This window comes from Dama dama, chromosome 33 (genome assembly GCF_033118175.1).
Source record: "Dama dama isolate Ldn47 chromosome 33, ASM3311817v1, whole genome shotgun sequence".
Lineage (NCBI taxonomy): Eukaryota > Metazoa > Chordata > Mammalia > Artiodactyla > Cervidae > Dama > Dama dama.
The window spans coordinates 55551932-55569041 of record NC_083713.1 but is presented as its reverse complement, the minus strand read 5'-3'; positions in this window follow the sequence as shown (position 1 = coordinate 55569041).

Sequence of the window (17110 nt, the reverse complement as noted above, 5' to 3'; positions counted from 1 at the left end):
AATAACTACCATTTTATATTGATAAATAATAAATGATGTTCAATATTTTAAATTTGCATACATGGCATCTACTCTTCTTTACTCATTTTTACTGTGCACTAGACTTTTAGCATTATCCCACTGGATCTAAATAAAAATTAAACAATTTCAACTTCTAGTTAATAAACTATGTGTCCATTCTAATAATGACGAGCATTTATAATTTTTTCCAAGATAAACAATATTGTAGAAGCATCATACAGTGAACATCTTTATGTATGGAACTGGCCATAAAGTTTGTTTGGGTTTTTCCATAACATCTTATGGGAAAACCCAAATGAACAATTTGGCTAACCCAATACTTATAGAAGAGTTTTACTAAGGTAGACATATTTTTAAAAGAAATTCTGAATCATACAACTTAACTGTCATCAATTTTACAAAATATAACCAAATAAAAATCCATACTAATTCTTCAATACACATTCCTTCTAGTTATGTATGTTTTTTCATAACCTCAAATAAACTTGAGATTTTGGTCGAACTGCAGTAGACTCATGAATTAACTTGAAGAGGATTAATATACTTATATAATTCTATATACCTCTATACATACAATATCATATTTAGACATACTATTCATAAGGACAGTACCTGTTGGGAGATTCACTCTTTGCCATTTTGTATTCCTCCAACAAATCTTGCTGCGTATGACTGCTCTCTAAAGAACTGGAACATTTCTCAGTGTTGTTTATGTTGCTGGTTACTTTGAGAAATGAGATAATGCTTGCCCTCAACTGAAAAACAAAAACAGGCTTGCTTACTACTTGCTATGAAAGCAGTTGATTCCCCAAAGTTAGTGTTCTTCACCTATAATCCAGCCCACTGTATATGCAGGCATCTACCTAGTCCCATCATCTACCTAATCCTGTGATCTTGGGGGATGGGGAAGAAGAGCACCAAAGCAATATGGCAATACTAAAGCTGCTTCTTTAGTGGTGAGCAGTAATGTCTCTATTTTTCCTAACTCAAAAGTCTTCCTCCTTCTTCCAGAATCTATGAAATATCAACATGCTGATTTGTCAGTTTTTATGTATGGTAAAATTAAATTTCAGTGCTAAGAGTTCATATTTTATTTATTATAGATTTTATTTGAAGCCCATAATACAGATTTACAATGTTCAGTATAGAGGGCTTACGCATCTTCTGCCGGAAGAAAGAAAGGAAGGAAGGGGAGGATGGATGGAGGGAGGAAAGGATGGAAGGAGGAAAACTATGACACTGCATATGGTCAAATAAAGCATATTTTTCTATCAAATTTGCAGTTATGGTCTGCTAAAATGCCACCACTGTGCTAAGCTGGCCAACCTATGTGCAACATGTACTTTGTGCAAATATATATTATTCCACACAACTGATTTTATTGCAGTTATTCGGTTGCATTTGTTTGCCTTACTGTTCATCAAAGAGTAGATACTTTGTATTAATCTTGTCATAATTTATATGCTTGATATTTGGTATGTGGTGTGCATATGTTATCTTTCATTCACTCATTTAAGATTATCATGGGCCACCTTCAAATTGTGAAGTCTTTCAAAAGACACAGATCATATATTTTCCTTCCTTTCTGCCTCACCAGTTGGTATAATACAGAATTCTGACGGTGCACTCATAAAATAAACGCAACAGACTGACTGACTGATTATCTTGGTTGGAAGCATATTTTAAGATGTTTACAGTTACTCTCAATATTTAAGATTATTATAATCATAATAATCACTTTCATTTGTATAATGCTTTATATTTTCCAAAACCCTTTTCATATACATTATTTAATATGAACTCATAACAAGCTCAGATCTACAATAATCAACATAAATAGTATCCACTTGGCAAGATGAACTGATTGTATACTTCTTACACATAAGATTAAAATAGACTAGCATTATGAAAAAATAAAAAGGCAAAATATGTGTTTGCTTGTGTTTTACTTATGATGAGCATTAATCCAAATCATTTGTGTTGACTTTGATCAAGCTACATCTGTTCGTGAAAGTTCTTTTATCTGCTTTATAAAGCAAGTTGTGCCTAGTGTATTAATAGACTGGGCAGAAGACAGTAAATTGTCTATTCTTTTCAGATTTTGAATAAGATAGCTTTGCTCAGTCAAATGTCTCAAGCCTGGGGATATTACCATTCTCAATTTAATTTATAAATGTGTTCATAAGTCTTTTTTTTCCCCCTTCTTTTCAACCCATTTGTAATATTGCTTACTGCACTCCAGGTCTAAAACGTTTCCATGCTTAATCATGTTAGAGTGTAAAATTGTCTCTCAATTTGAAGATCACTAAGATGGACTGTGTCTCTGAGAATAATTAATGTCTGGAGACCCAATTTAGTTCTTTTTGTTCTAACGTTCAACAAAGACCCTCATTTATCAATGTATGTTTCCCATGTGTCACATTGCTATGTGGAAAGTAGGTCATAGGAAGAACACTATTGACTTTAAGGTCCAGTATTCAAAAATGCTGTTGCAGTGAAATAGCATGTTCTCAAAGCAATGACATCTAAAAGGTTATGGTAGGGACAGCCACAACCACATAATAATGATGACAAAAGATCAAGAAATGTTTCAAGTGGTAGAAAAACTGTTTTCAACTGAATAGTGTACTATTATAAAACCCAGAGAATACATTTATGTGTGTGTGTGGTACCCTTCAAACAGCCCAACCTGCTTAAAAATACAATAATTGATGACCATGATGACTATTAAAATTTTACTTTACAGACTGTTTTCAGTAATATAGGTGAGGCTATTGAACAATATAGTCAGATCAGTTGATGAGGATATGTCTAAACAGAAAGATTGCAACCAGGGATAACTTTGACATAAACAATTGTAAATTACAGGTGAAAGAAATGTTAAAAAAAAAAAAAAAAGACATGAAGGAACAAGTGGAAAATGGGAAGGAAGGGAGGTAAGAATATTAAAAGAGTTGAAAACCCGAATTGGCATATATTTTATCAAAATACCGAGATACTAATCAAAGCAAAACAGCTCCATGGAGGTCTAGTTTACATACAGTAAAATTCACCAACGTAGTATACAATTCAAAGAATCCACACATGTATATTCTCGGGTATCCACCACCTTTACCAAGATGTAGAATGCTTCCAGAAAGTTCCCCCATGCTTCCTTGCAGTGAATCAGCCCTTACCCATCTCCAGAGGTCAGCTAGTCTGCTGTGTGGAGTAACAGTTTAAATTTTCGGTTTCAGAACCTCCCTGCCCCCACCCCATGGGACAACATGTCATATCAACATTTTGGGGTCTGTCTTTTTTTGCTCAACATGGTAGCAACAAGTTTTAGTAGACAGTGTGTATCTATACTCTGCTCTGTTTACTATAATTATACACTGGATTGTTCATCTTCCATGAGTTGATGAGCAGTGAGCTATTCCAGTTCCTGGTGCTATATGAGACTCTTCTGGGTACTGGCTACCCTTTCGCCTAGATGAACAACTGGGAATGGAATGACTGCTTTGTATGTTAACAATATAGTGAGTTTATAACAAACAAATTATTCTAAAGTACAATTTTACATACCCCACCAATGTGTAAGAATTTCACATCTGTATATTTGCTAACATGTGATAATGCTCATCTTCATTTTTAATTTTTGATTAAGGTATAGTTGATTTACATTATTATAATAGTTTCAGGTATACAACATAGTGATTCAAATTTTAAAAATAGATACCATATACATATAACTAAAAGTTATATATATAATAGCTATGCATATAGTTATTATAAAATATTGCCTATATTCCCTGTGCTGTACAATACAACCAATAAACGTAGCATGTTCATTTTATACATAGTAGTTTGTACCCCTTAATCTACTACCCTTATCTTGCCTGTCCCTGCTCTCCTCTCCCTACTGGTAACCACTAGTGTTCTCTCCATACATGTGAGCCTGAATCTGTTCTGTTATTTCATTTTATTTCTAGATTCCCTATATAAGTGATAACATCTATCCTCTCTTTTCTTTCCATTACAGGTATGAGACAATTCTTGACTAGTGCTTTGTATGGGAAGTTCTAGGGTTTAGACTGCAGAGAAATACATGGCATTAGCAAGTTATTTTTACTTATGATATACAATAAAGATATGCTGCCCAAACAGCTTTATCAGTATCACAGAGGACAAGGTGAATTTTATTTGCCTCCTAGAAATTGCTACTTACATGATTCTAAATTCAGAATAGAAAAAAAGATGTATATTTATTCATGTTCTAAAACCATAGCACTTTGGTCTTTTTCTATGACTTTGAGAAATACAACGACTGGCACTTAGTGACCAGAATAACAAATGGCTATCAAAGTGTATGGTAGACATGTGAGTCACTTTATTTAGGTTTTCACCTAAATTAGCTCAGGTGACATGGGATTGGTTATCCATAATGGTTTACTGCAGTTTATAGGCATTTTGAGTGGAGTTCACATATCCCATTACGGAGAATGCTGATGTAAAGAATACAGAACCTGGTCTTCTTTGAGGAAAGAAATAGTTTAAGAAAGCTATTACACACTAAAACATGAATAACCAACTACATAGACCAGTTGGGAAATCTCAGTTTCTATCAGACAGATTTGCTCAGGTATTCAAATGGCAACTGGAGTGGTTTTAAATATATATATATATACAACTCTCAGGACAGGAATGGTGTGAGAACAGTAAAAACAGCATAGGAAAGAAGATTAAGAAGAGATTTTCTTAAAAGTAAGGCCATAATTTTAAAGAACAAGCCTGCAATAAGTAAGAAACACTAAAGATGTTCTTGGGTTTAACTGCTTGTAAAGATGTGCTAAAATAGAGGGTAGCTATTTTAGTATTACTATGAATGAAAACAATGAATGGTGGTGGGTGGGATAAAGGTACAAAACAGAGACAGAAAAGGCAAGATCTCAAAGAACTTTGAGACTGAAATGACCAAGGACAGTTCAAGGTACCAGCCACATGGAGCCAATGAGAAATAGAAATTTAAAAAAAAAATAGAATATGCTGGCCAGGTAGGAAAGCATACCAAGTAAGTCCCGGTAACCGTAGTGGTCAAATTACAAATTACTCAATTTTGCAAAAAAAAGTAGGAGCCTCTCAGTGGCCACACTCAGAGAGCAAATACAATATACAAGAGTAATTTTTTTCCCTAAGGAAACACTAAATATGGTAACTGTAGTGTCATAAACAGCCTTTTTTTAAAAAAGATATTTATTCTTTAATGAGTTTCAGTTCATAAATCACAATCTCTGGACAACTGTGATATGCTGATATGCTGAACAGTGAGACTGGACCCTAAAAAGCTACTGTGGCTTGATCCTTCCCACAGAAATCACTACGAGCTCCCTGTGATTTTCTGCAGGATGAACATCAACTGTCTGGTTTACCTGTAGAATTACATCTAGGAACATCATTTTTGCCTAGGGAAGTGGGCAAAAAAAAAAACTCTTGACTAGAAAGTAAGTGATTTGCATTTCTAAAATTTATGATAGAGGTTTGTACTGTGCATCTAATTTACCCAATTACAAGAGGTAATACTATTAATACTCTTTAAAAATTAAAGAACATCTGTGAATTTGGGGTTAGGCTAATTCAAAATTTGAAAGTATTGAAGAAACTGAATCTAGTCTGTTTAGAGAGAGCTGATGCTGGAAGAACACCAAAACTACTCAGGCTTCCAGAAAATGAATCCCTTTCTGGCTGAGACAGATCAGAATAAACAACTGGGGAATATTTTCAGACTTTATTTCTTAAATCTGTAGTTAATTACTTTGGATTTTTACTCTCACTAAGGAAAGGAAATTATATTTTGGGTTCTAATTTTTTTCCTCAGAAATTAATTTAAATCACAGGTATCTTATGTGGTTGACACTTTTGTTGCAAAACCTCTGATAAATCTGAATGTACATGATACGTGGGACTATTTTGAAGTGTGAATTATAAGAAATAACCTAGTTTTGGTCTTGGAGTTAACTATACTAATGCCATTTTATGACATAATTTAGAACTTTCTGATGATGATAAAAAGTAAATTGAACACTATCGTCATTGTTCAGTTGCTAAGTCTGACTCTTTGCAAACCCATGAATTCCAGCACACCAGGCTTCCTTGCCCTTCACTATCACCCCAAGTTTGCTCAAACTCATACCCATTGAGTCAGTGATGCCATCCAACCATTTCATCCACTGTCACCCTCTTCTCCTCTTGCCCTCAATCTTTCCCAACATCAAGATCCCAACAAGTCTGCTCTTCCCATCAGGTGGCCAAAGCATTGGAACTTCAGTTTCAGCATCAATACTTCCATTGAATATTCTTGGTTGATTTCCTTTAGGATTGACTGATTTGATCTCCTTGCTGTCCAAGGGAGTCTCAAGAGTCTTCTCCAGTGTGACAGTTCAAAAGCATCAATTTTTCAGTGCTCAGCCTTCGTTATGGTTCAACTCTTACATCCGTACACGACTACTAGTAAAACCATAGCTTTAACTAGATGGACCTTTGTTGCCAAAGTGATGCGTCCGCTTTTTAATACAATGTCTAGGTTTGTCATAGCTTTTCTTCTGAGGAACAAGCTTCTTTTAATTTAGTGGCTGCAGCCACTGTCAGCAGTGATTTTGAAGATCAAGAAAATAAAATATGTCACTGTTTCCACTTTTTCCCTGTCTACCTACCATGAAGTGATGGGACGGGATGCATGATCTTAGTTTTTGAATTTGATTTTTAAGCTAGATTTTTAATTATCCTCTTTCACCTTCATCAAGAGGTTCTTTAGTTCCTCTTCACTTGCTCCCATTAAAGTGGTATCATTTGCCTATCTGAGGCTGTTGATATTTCTCCCAGCAATCTTGATGCCAGCTTGTGAGTCATGCAGCCCGGCATTTTGCATGATGTACTCTTCATATAAGTTAAATAAGCCCAGGGTGATAATATATGGCCTTGACATACTCTTTTCCTAATTTTGAACACTTGTATACCCAGAAAAACACTTCTCCTCAAAAGACTAGCACCCCCCCCGAAAGAGTAGTACTAGATATCATGGAAAAATCTGAAGAACTGCTGATTTCTTATGCTATGAGACCAGTCATGTTCTTGATTGACTAAAAAACCTAATAATAGTCTCTAATAAGAGACAGGAAACTACAAAGTATTGGATAGGGATACAGAGCAGGCCACTTATTAATCATTCCTCTTGCACATACACCAGATGGCAAAATTTTACTCTACTGCCCAAGCAGAAAAAATAATGGCAGAAACATTTCCAGCTGCACTATGGCCTCATTCACCACTCACTCCTCCAGGGGAATGGCCTGTGTGGAAAATGACTGTGGCAAGAGAATCTTTTGTATCCTGGTTTATTCCCACACTTGCCTTTTTGAGAAGAAGTTGCATTTTGGCCATTTCTTTGGGGCAGGATATGTTTGTATAAAGTCAAAGTGTTAGTTGCTCAGTCATGTCTGACCCTTTGCTACCCTATGAACTACAGCCCTTCAGGCTGTGCTGTCCATGGAATTCTCCAGGCAAGAATACTCTAGTGGCTAGACATTCCCTTCTCCAGGGGATCTTCCCGACCCAGGGAACCTGGGATTGAACCTGCATCTCCTGCATTGCAGGCAGATTATTTACCATCTCAGCCACCAGAGGAGCCAGTTGGGTCAATAACTGGGTAAATGAATCTGCTGAATTTAGGGGAGTTACCCACTTTTCTTGTTGATTCAAAGTCATGCTCTTCAATCTATTTTATTAGCAGTAACTATAAATATAAGCTTTGTCTCTAAATGTTTGATCCATATATACATTTCAATTGGTTGTGGACACAGGAGGAGTTGTTTCTATCCAGAATGAAATACGGCAGTTTGGGTACAGTACATCAATGAACTGGGCTTAATGGCTTTCTTGTATCTTAAAAGTCCCATTGTTTCCATGTCAGCCCTGCATCTGTTCTTTAACTCTGTCAAGATCATTTTTCAATGACAGGCTGTAGTCAGTATAAAACCTGATGCCTTCTGCACAGAAATACTAAAACTATGCATGAAAAGTAATGGCGGAAAAATTAAAATAAAAGCCGAATAGAGAAGACTCTTTAGGAAATATTTTAAAATGCTAGCAATAAAAGCAACTTATTTTTCAAAATATGAAATATAAAAAATAGATTTATTTCCAAAAAGTAATGTTTTTCTTTATTCATCTTACCCAAAATAACTAGCATTAGAGGATATTTTTGGAAAAATTAAAGTCTCTGATTTAAATTAAAAAATGATATTTTATAAATTTCATCTAATTTCTTTCAAAAAGACAATGACCACATCTAATATTCTGTTAGAATTTTTTTTGAATCTACAAATAAAGTAAATCACAGCATTTGCCATCATTAAATGATTAAATGGAATTTTCTTCCTACTGAATACATGTACAATCATTTTAAACTAATGATTTTTAGTCTTATTTATAATTATCATCCCTTTTCTTCTTCACATTTTGCTTTCTCATCAAGAGACAGAGTATTTTTTAACATGCTATGCTATTTGGATAATCCAGTGCATCAGTTAGGATGATTCTGGCTACCAGGAGAAGACTAACTCTATGAAGAGGAACTTAAAAAAAATAAGCTCATGTAACATGAGCTTATGTAACATAATCTCATGTAACAAAAAATATGAAGGCTGTGTGATTCCCCCAATAGATTGCGCAACAATATCAGCAAGGTTCCAGGTCCCTTTCATGTCTCTGCTCAGCTTTTTGCAGTAATTAGCATTTTATCCTCTTAAACTAACTCCCTTCTTGATCCAAAGGTAGCTTTTCACATGCACATGGAAGACTAGACCCAGATCCAGAAATGCCTTTCTTCCCAGGCATTATTTTCAAAAATAAGAAAGTATTTTCCAGACGTTGTCAGTAAGATAATCCATGGCTCAGTGGCAAAGAATCTGCCTGCCAATATTGGAGATGCAGGAGACTTGGGTTCAGTCCCTGGGTTGGGAAGACCCTCTGGAGGAGGAAATGGCTACCCACTCTAGCATTCTTGCCTGGGAAATCCCACAGACAGCAGAGCCTGGTGGGCTGGGGTCCATGGGGTCGAAAAGAGTCAGACAAGACTGAGCATGCAAACGCAAGCACAGGAGTAGCTGGTAGAACTCTTCTCATTGCTGTTAGACAGAACTGGTTCCCATGCACTTTTCTAAGCCAATAAAGAAACAGATGAATTATTGCGGAGTGATATTTGATTATTTTAAAACCAGCCTGGTTAACTATCAGTTAGAACAGAAAATTATTAATTAGACTGGACAGTAGTCATAAACCACTATGTGTGAATATTTAGATTTCTACTATCTATCGCATAGTACCAGGAATTAGTATTATTGTCTTAGACTAAAGGTTTCTAAACTGTATTCTCTTTAGCACCTTTCAAAAAACTAGTTAAAAATGGAAGCTCTCAGGCTCCACTTCTGATGAACTGAGTTAGGAAACACTGAGGCTGGGACTCAGCAATCTATATATTAGCAAGTCCCCTTGGTAAGTCCATTCATGTTACAGTTTGAAAATAATGAATTTAGCCCAATGATCATCCCTAGTCTGAAACATTCAGTCAACATATAAATAACTGAATTAACTATTTATTATATGCAAGTATTATAAAGCTAGAAGTAAATGTTCCCCCAAAAAAAGGAAGAAGCAGAGACCAAATAATGGATTGGAAACCATCAGTGTCGCTGCCATATCTACACTCTCCTTTTTATCGTAAGAAAATTTGCTCTCTCTCCTCACTCTCCCTCTCTTTACTCACTTAACATAATATGATCTACGCTGTATCATGCATACAAAATCATAGAAGAGTTGCAGAGGAGTGGTCAGATAATTTAAAATATATAATTGATTTTACATTATGGTTTATTTATATTATATTTGCCTCTTAAAGGGTTTCCCTTGTGGCTCAGAAGTTAAAGAATCTGCCTGCAATATAGGAGACCCAGGTTCGATCCATGGATTGGGAAGATCCCCTGGGGAAGGAAATGGCAACCCATTCCACTATTCTCACCTGGAAAATCCTATGGACGGAGGAGCCTGGCTGGCTACAGTTCATGGGGATGCAAAGAGTTGGACACAACTGACAGACTAACACTTTGCTTTTTAAAAAGCCTGTAGTGAAAACAAACATTATCATGGTTCTTTTTCTTGTGATTACTATAAGCTGTGTGGTGTTTAGTTATTCAGTTGTGTCCGACTCTTCCCAACCCAGGGAGCGAACTGGGTCTCCCACATTGTGGGTGGATTCTTTACTATCTGAGCCACCAGGGAAGCCCAAGAATATTGGAGTGGGTAACCTATACCTTCTCCAGGGTGTCTTCCCAACCCACGAATCAAACTGGTGCATCCTGCATTACAGGTGGATTCTTTACCAGCTGAACTACCAGGGAAGTCCTAGAATATGCTAAAGATAATTTCAAATAGAAGTGAATAAATTATCAAATTATACAAAGAATTATTGAGCACCTATTACTCCATATGCCTGGCTCCATGGTGTATGTTAATTATCTTACATTTCTACTTAAACCAGTTTAAAATATGTTTTCAGTGTGTATTAGTAGGAGGGCAGTCTTATGGTGAGGGAGACTTTTGGGTCCAAAATTGTTTGACTCTTATCATCATTGATTTTTGTTAAGGGATAAAATAACATTAACAGTCTAGGTATAGCATGATTCAATGATGAACATGCATACAGATAACAAATAATGTTTTACTAATCTATCATCCCTCCTGTGGTTTCTGTCATCTTTTATGAAGTCTGTGGAGGGAATCACCTCTGATAATGCTTTTTAGGCAAATAATAATAATATTATTTTCAGAAGTTCAGATTTGGACTTCATTGATACTTTCCCTATAGAGATAGGAGGATCATAGTTATTTTCTTTAAAGAAAGATTTAAGCTAAAAAAAGAGGCAAACTTTAAAGCTTTCAGGACATCAACTAGAATAACCAGATATTTTATAAAATATATATCTTGATATGTCAGACAATATATGTTTTCAACAGGAAAAAAAAGTTGCAAAAACCCTCAAACAACGGTGTTTCTTGTGTACATAGCATACATATTATATGGGCTTATTTTAATTCTATTGAAATATTTAAACTAGTTTTTTTTTTTTTTTTCCAAATTGCTTCTTATTTTCTAACCCTCCTGAGAGGAGGGTTAGACTTTACACAAAAAGTGAGACATTCACAAGCTGACGAATCATTATCAATTCATGAGGTATGAATATGCAATGAAATTTTCAACTAGAAGATATTAATAACTTGCAATTTTGCAAGGATCTATTATATTTATTTCATCCGGCAGGTTAAAGTGCTCTGAACGTTTTGGTTTCATTATATGCTATATAAATTTACCAGAATAAAACCAAAATTTCTGTATATTTAGTTAAAATATCATAGTTACTTACGCGTCTCATGTAGTCTTATTCTCACTTTTCAATTTTAAGAATTACCTTTGAGTCAAGTTTATCTTTTTCTCTTAAATTTATTTAATATAAAAATGTAAGAGTCTTTCCGAATTTTCAGCTAGCACATGTGACTACTATATCATTATTCTGCTTGAGAAACATAAAAAAATCAGACAGCTATTAACAGTTGACTCTATACTCTCTAACCAAATTTTAGAGACCACACTTGAGTGAAAATCTTGCTCTTAAATGGAGAAGCTAAATACATAATGTTGCTTACCAGATACAGCAACCCTACTAAATCTGAGAAGATGGATGTATTGTTATTTTACATAGTGCTAAAAAGGGGTGGGGAAATTGAGATTAAAGTTGCAAACATATTAATTGGAAGACACGTTCTGAATTTGGAGATATTACAATGTATAACCAAGTTGGTATTACTCTGAAAAAATAAACTATCATGGTTGTTTTCCTTCCTCTTGGCATTATTTCCAGAAATGAAAGTTTACACAAATTAAGAGTCTACTGCTACTAGAAAGTGTATTATATCTTTTGAAAACATTTTATTAGAAAAAATACCAAACTCTACAATTCAGAGTTCTGAGTTTAATTCGTTACTTTGGCTAAAACCAATACTAATTACTAAAATGTTTTGTTACAAGGAGTTATCTCAATGTTCAGATCTGAAAATATCAGAATAGTTTATCAACAATTGAAATCTGGGATTAAGACAGAGGTCTAAATAAGTAAGACTTTTATTACTGCTTATTCATCACTCTCTATTGCCTACAGAGGAAAGAACAAATCTTCAACATGACCCACAGGCAAACTGGAGTCAAGTCTCTAACTCACCTATACCATCTCCCACTTTAACCTTATATCACCTCTGTACACCATGCAATGTTGTTCAATGTCCTCAAGCTGATTCCTACTTCTGTGGTTTCACAGAAGCTCTTGCCATGGTACACTTCAGGGAATATCCCTCCTCCTCCTTCAAAATCTTCTCAAAGTAGTTCTTCTTCCCTGACAACTGTTCTAACTTACTTATCAAATAGCTTGCACATAGCCACCAATGTTTAAAGTACCTATTTTACAGAATCATAGTGTGTTAGTGAGTGTGTGTGTACATTTCTTAAGGAGAAGCATTATATCTTTAACCATTCCTCCCAAAACAATCACAGTGCTATGCACATAACTGTCACTCAATAAAAGTTTGTTGAATCAATAATTACTTAGTTAAATGGAATCCACAGAAACATGTATACTTTGGTCAAACAAATTAGACTGAAGTTCCTCTTTAGACCTTTTATTTTTTCATTTTTCGTTTATTGTGAAAATAATGAAATAAGAGCATTTGTCACTGAATCCAAACTCACTCTGCTTACCACACAACAGGCCAATGATTCAGAGAGGCAAGGTATTGAGGCAAGGAAGAGACTAATTGGGGAGCCAGCTAACTGAGAAGATGGCAGGCTAGCATTTCAAATAACCATTTTTGGGGGGTTTGGATGCCAGGCTCTTTTATAGATAAGAGAGAAAAGAGCAATGAGGAACTAAAGTCAAAAGGCAGAATGCAGTGAGGAAGTCAAGTGAAAGAGTCTTCAGTCTTGCAAAACATCTCCAAAGCAATGTCCAGTCTTCAAAAGGAGTGTGTTAATCTCTTCTATTCACAAGTGGGCAAGGACAAACTATCTCTTCATGAGTTGAACAAATGCATTTTAGTTCACAGTCAAGCAGAGGGGCAAGGTACTCCAGGCAAGCCTGTGAGTATAACAATAATAAAAGCAAGTCAAATAAACATTTTCCAAAATGGAGTCAGAATTGGTTTCCTCCCTCCAATGCTTTCTTTTATTTCTATAGAAGAAGGGACATCTGTGATCCTTTCATATAGGAAGAGTGAGATCCTTGCTTAGAACCTCATTTTTGAAAGAAAACTTACAATTTCTGTTCTTGAATTTTCTATATATATATATTTTAATTTAGATGGTATATCAGTTCAGTTCAGTCACTCAGTCGTGTCCAACTATTTGCGACCCCATGGACTGCAGCATGCCAGGCCTCCCTGTCCATCACCAACTCCCGGAGTTTACTCAAACACACCCATTGAGTTGGTGATGCAATCCAACCATCCCATCCTCTGTCATCCCCTTCTCTCCCACCTTCAATCTTTCCCAGCGTCAGGGTCTTTTCCAATAAGTCACTTCTTCACATCAAGTGGCCAACATATTGGAGTTTCAGCTTCAGCATCAGTCCTTCAGATGAATATTCAGGAATAATTTCCATTAGGATGGAGTGGTTGGATCTCCTTGCAGTCCAAGGGACTCTCAAGAGTCTTCTCCAACACCACAGTTCAAAAGCATCAATTCTTCGGTGCTCAGCTTTCTTTATAGTCAAATTCTCACATCAATACATGACTACTGGAAAAACCACAGCAAACAGATGGGGAAACAGTGGAAATGGTGGCACTTTGTTTTCATGGGCTCCATGAAAACATTACGGATGGTGATTGTAGCCATGAAATTAAGACACTTGTTCCTTGGAAGAAAAGCTATGGCAAACCTAGACACATATTAAAAAAGCAGAGACACTGTTTTGCCAACAAAGGTCTGTCTAATCAAAGCTATGGTTTTTCTAGTAGTCATGTATGAATGTGAGATTTGGACTATAAAGAAAGCTGAATGCTGAAGAATTGATGCTTTTGAACTGTGGTGTTGGAGAAGACTCTTGAGAGCCCTTTGAACTGCAAGGAGATCCAACCAGTCCATCCTAGAGGAAATCAGTCCTGAATATCCATTGAAAGGACTGATGCTGAAGCTGAAGCTCCAATCCTTTGGCCACCTGATCTGAAGAACTGACTCATTGGAAAAGACCCTGATGCTGGGAAAGATTGAAGGCAGGAGGAGAAGGGGATGACAGAGAATGATATGGTTAGATGGCATCACCGACTCGGTGGACATTGAGTTTGAGAAAGCTCCAGGAGTTGGTGATGGACAGGAAGGCCTGGCATGCTGAAGTCCATGGGGTTGCAAAGAGTTGGACACAACTGAGTGACTGAACTGAACTGAAGGGACAGAGAGCTCTAAGAGATGTATTAACAAATATTCTTCATCAGGACCACAATTAAAATAGCTCCCTGAGATTGCTCTAAGTGAGTTTCAATTAAAATTTTAGTTTTATTTTCTCCTCCCTTTTTAAATAGATATGCAGATAACACAGGATGTCATGTAGGACTCTCCATTCAATACAAATGTCAACCATTCACACTTGCTGTAAATATTAACAGATTTGGCTTCATTGCTTTCCAAAGGTGATCATATTTCTTTAACACTCCTGAAAGAATTTTTTCTTCAGTCAGTTTATAAAAACCACCATTCATCCAAACAAACTCTCTCATCTTATATTTTTTCCCTTCCTACAGGAAAAAAAAATAATAAAAACTGAAAATATTTTTACTTTTTTACATACATCCCTACAAAGAGAGAAAACTATGGGAAGTAATTTATTTCCTTTTCTACTCCATCCCCATTTAGCAAGTTTTGCTATAGTTGTTTAGTACTTTTAGTTCCTGTATAGCAGTTTGTACCTTTTATTTCAAGAAACTGTAACTATATACTTATTGTATATAATTAGTTACCATCCTTGCCCACTACTCACTAATGTATATTTTCTCTTCTTCCACTACCTTTCCACTGAGACCCCTGATCTGATTTGCTTGATAAGAATTTTTGCTTGAATATTAAATATGAGGATGATATGGTTTATGAAGGCTTACACATTTTTCAGTATTTCACTGCCAAGTGAAAGCTATCTTACCTGGGATAAAGATCAATTTGATGTCACTGATGAAACATTATTTATTTTCTATATAACTTCAGCCTTCTGAGTAGCAGACAAGAGCATTTTCCTTTAACTTTGTATTTTAGGAATTTTACCAGTATATACCCAGGTCTGTGTTCCACCAGTCCTGCCTGGGATATAGTGAACAATTTTAATTTGCACTATAATTTTCTTCACACTAGGAGAATTTCTTTTTTTATTTGTCTAATTATGATCCCTCCTCCATCTGTTCTTTTTTTCTCCTTCTAGAATCATATTATTCATATGTTATGTCTTCTGTATCTATTCTTCTTGACTTTTTTTTTTCCACTTCATGATTTTCATTGCTTTATATTTTTGCTCTGTGTTTTGAGACATTCTTCTACTTGATTTCCCAGACCACTAATTCAAATCTCAACCAACATTGATAATCTTTCCTTTTTAGTCATCCTCTGAATTTTTGGTTTAGAGCACGTTCTTTTATTTCTAGTAAGTTATTATCTATGTTGTGGTGACTCTCCAGTAATAGACATGTAGATAGATAATACTTAGATATCATCTATCTACCTATCTAATATACAGATGGGCTTCCCTCATAGCTCAGTTGGTAAATCATCTACCTGCAATGTAGGAGACCCAGGTTCAATTCCTGGGTCAGGAAGATCCCCTGGGAAGGAAATGGCAACCCACTCCAGTATTCTTGCTTGGAGAATCCCATGGACAGAGGAGCAATCCATGGGATCACAAGAGTGGGACATGACTTAGTGACTAAACAACAAACCAACAATAAATAAAGATATAAATGTATGACCCTGGAAGCATAAATCCAGATAATTTATTATCTGGATCTTGCAACAGTGCTATATATGCTCTTAATATCCTTTTAATAGTTGCCTTGCATTTTATCATTTGGCTACATCAAATTTAACTAGTCATTTAGGAAACATTACTGAAATTTTTTGAGTATTATAAATACTAATTGTTGTGGTATTCTTCCTAAGCATGACTATTTTAAAAATCAATATATGTATTTGTTAAGATCAATGGATTGGGAAAGATTATGAGTGCTTATTTGCTTCATTGTCTACTTTATGAAATATTTCTAAATAAAATGCATATTACTTTTATAATAGAAAAAATGTATATAAAAGTTCATTGCAAAACTTGAAAACAAATTTGCTTATAATGCAAATTTAGATATTTTGGTGTTTTCATATTTCTCATTTTCTGAGCATATACTCCTTTCTCTTTGATTACTTCAATGATAATTGTATTATTTGTATATAATTGCATAGTATCTTTAGAATAATGAAAATTTCTTTGACGGGAAGAAGTGTTTTATTCATTTACACTCATCACACAATGTTAAAACAAGCATTTGAAAAATGTTGATAAAATATAATAAACTGATAAAAAGTATTTAAGTTCCATTGCTAACATTGTGTTCAACTTAATGAAAGTGTCTGTCACTCAATATAGATGAAATTCAGTGCTTAAACACTTCTTTTAACTGAATGGACCAGGAAAGGGCACTCATATATTTATTCATTTTTTCCCATTCCTCATTTATTCATTCCTTCATCTAGCATTTATTTAGAGTTAGTTTTGTTCCAGTTCCTCAGCTTAAGACTAAGTATTCTTCCTTTGTCTTTTATAGGTTTCCCTGGTGGCTCCAAATAGGAAAAGGAGTACATCAAGGCTGTATACTGTCACCCTGCTTATTTAATTTATATGCAGAGGACATCATGAGAAATGCTGGGCTGGAAGAAGCACAAGCTGGAATCAAGATTGCCGGGAGAAATATCAATAATCTCAGATAT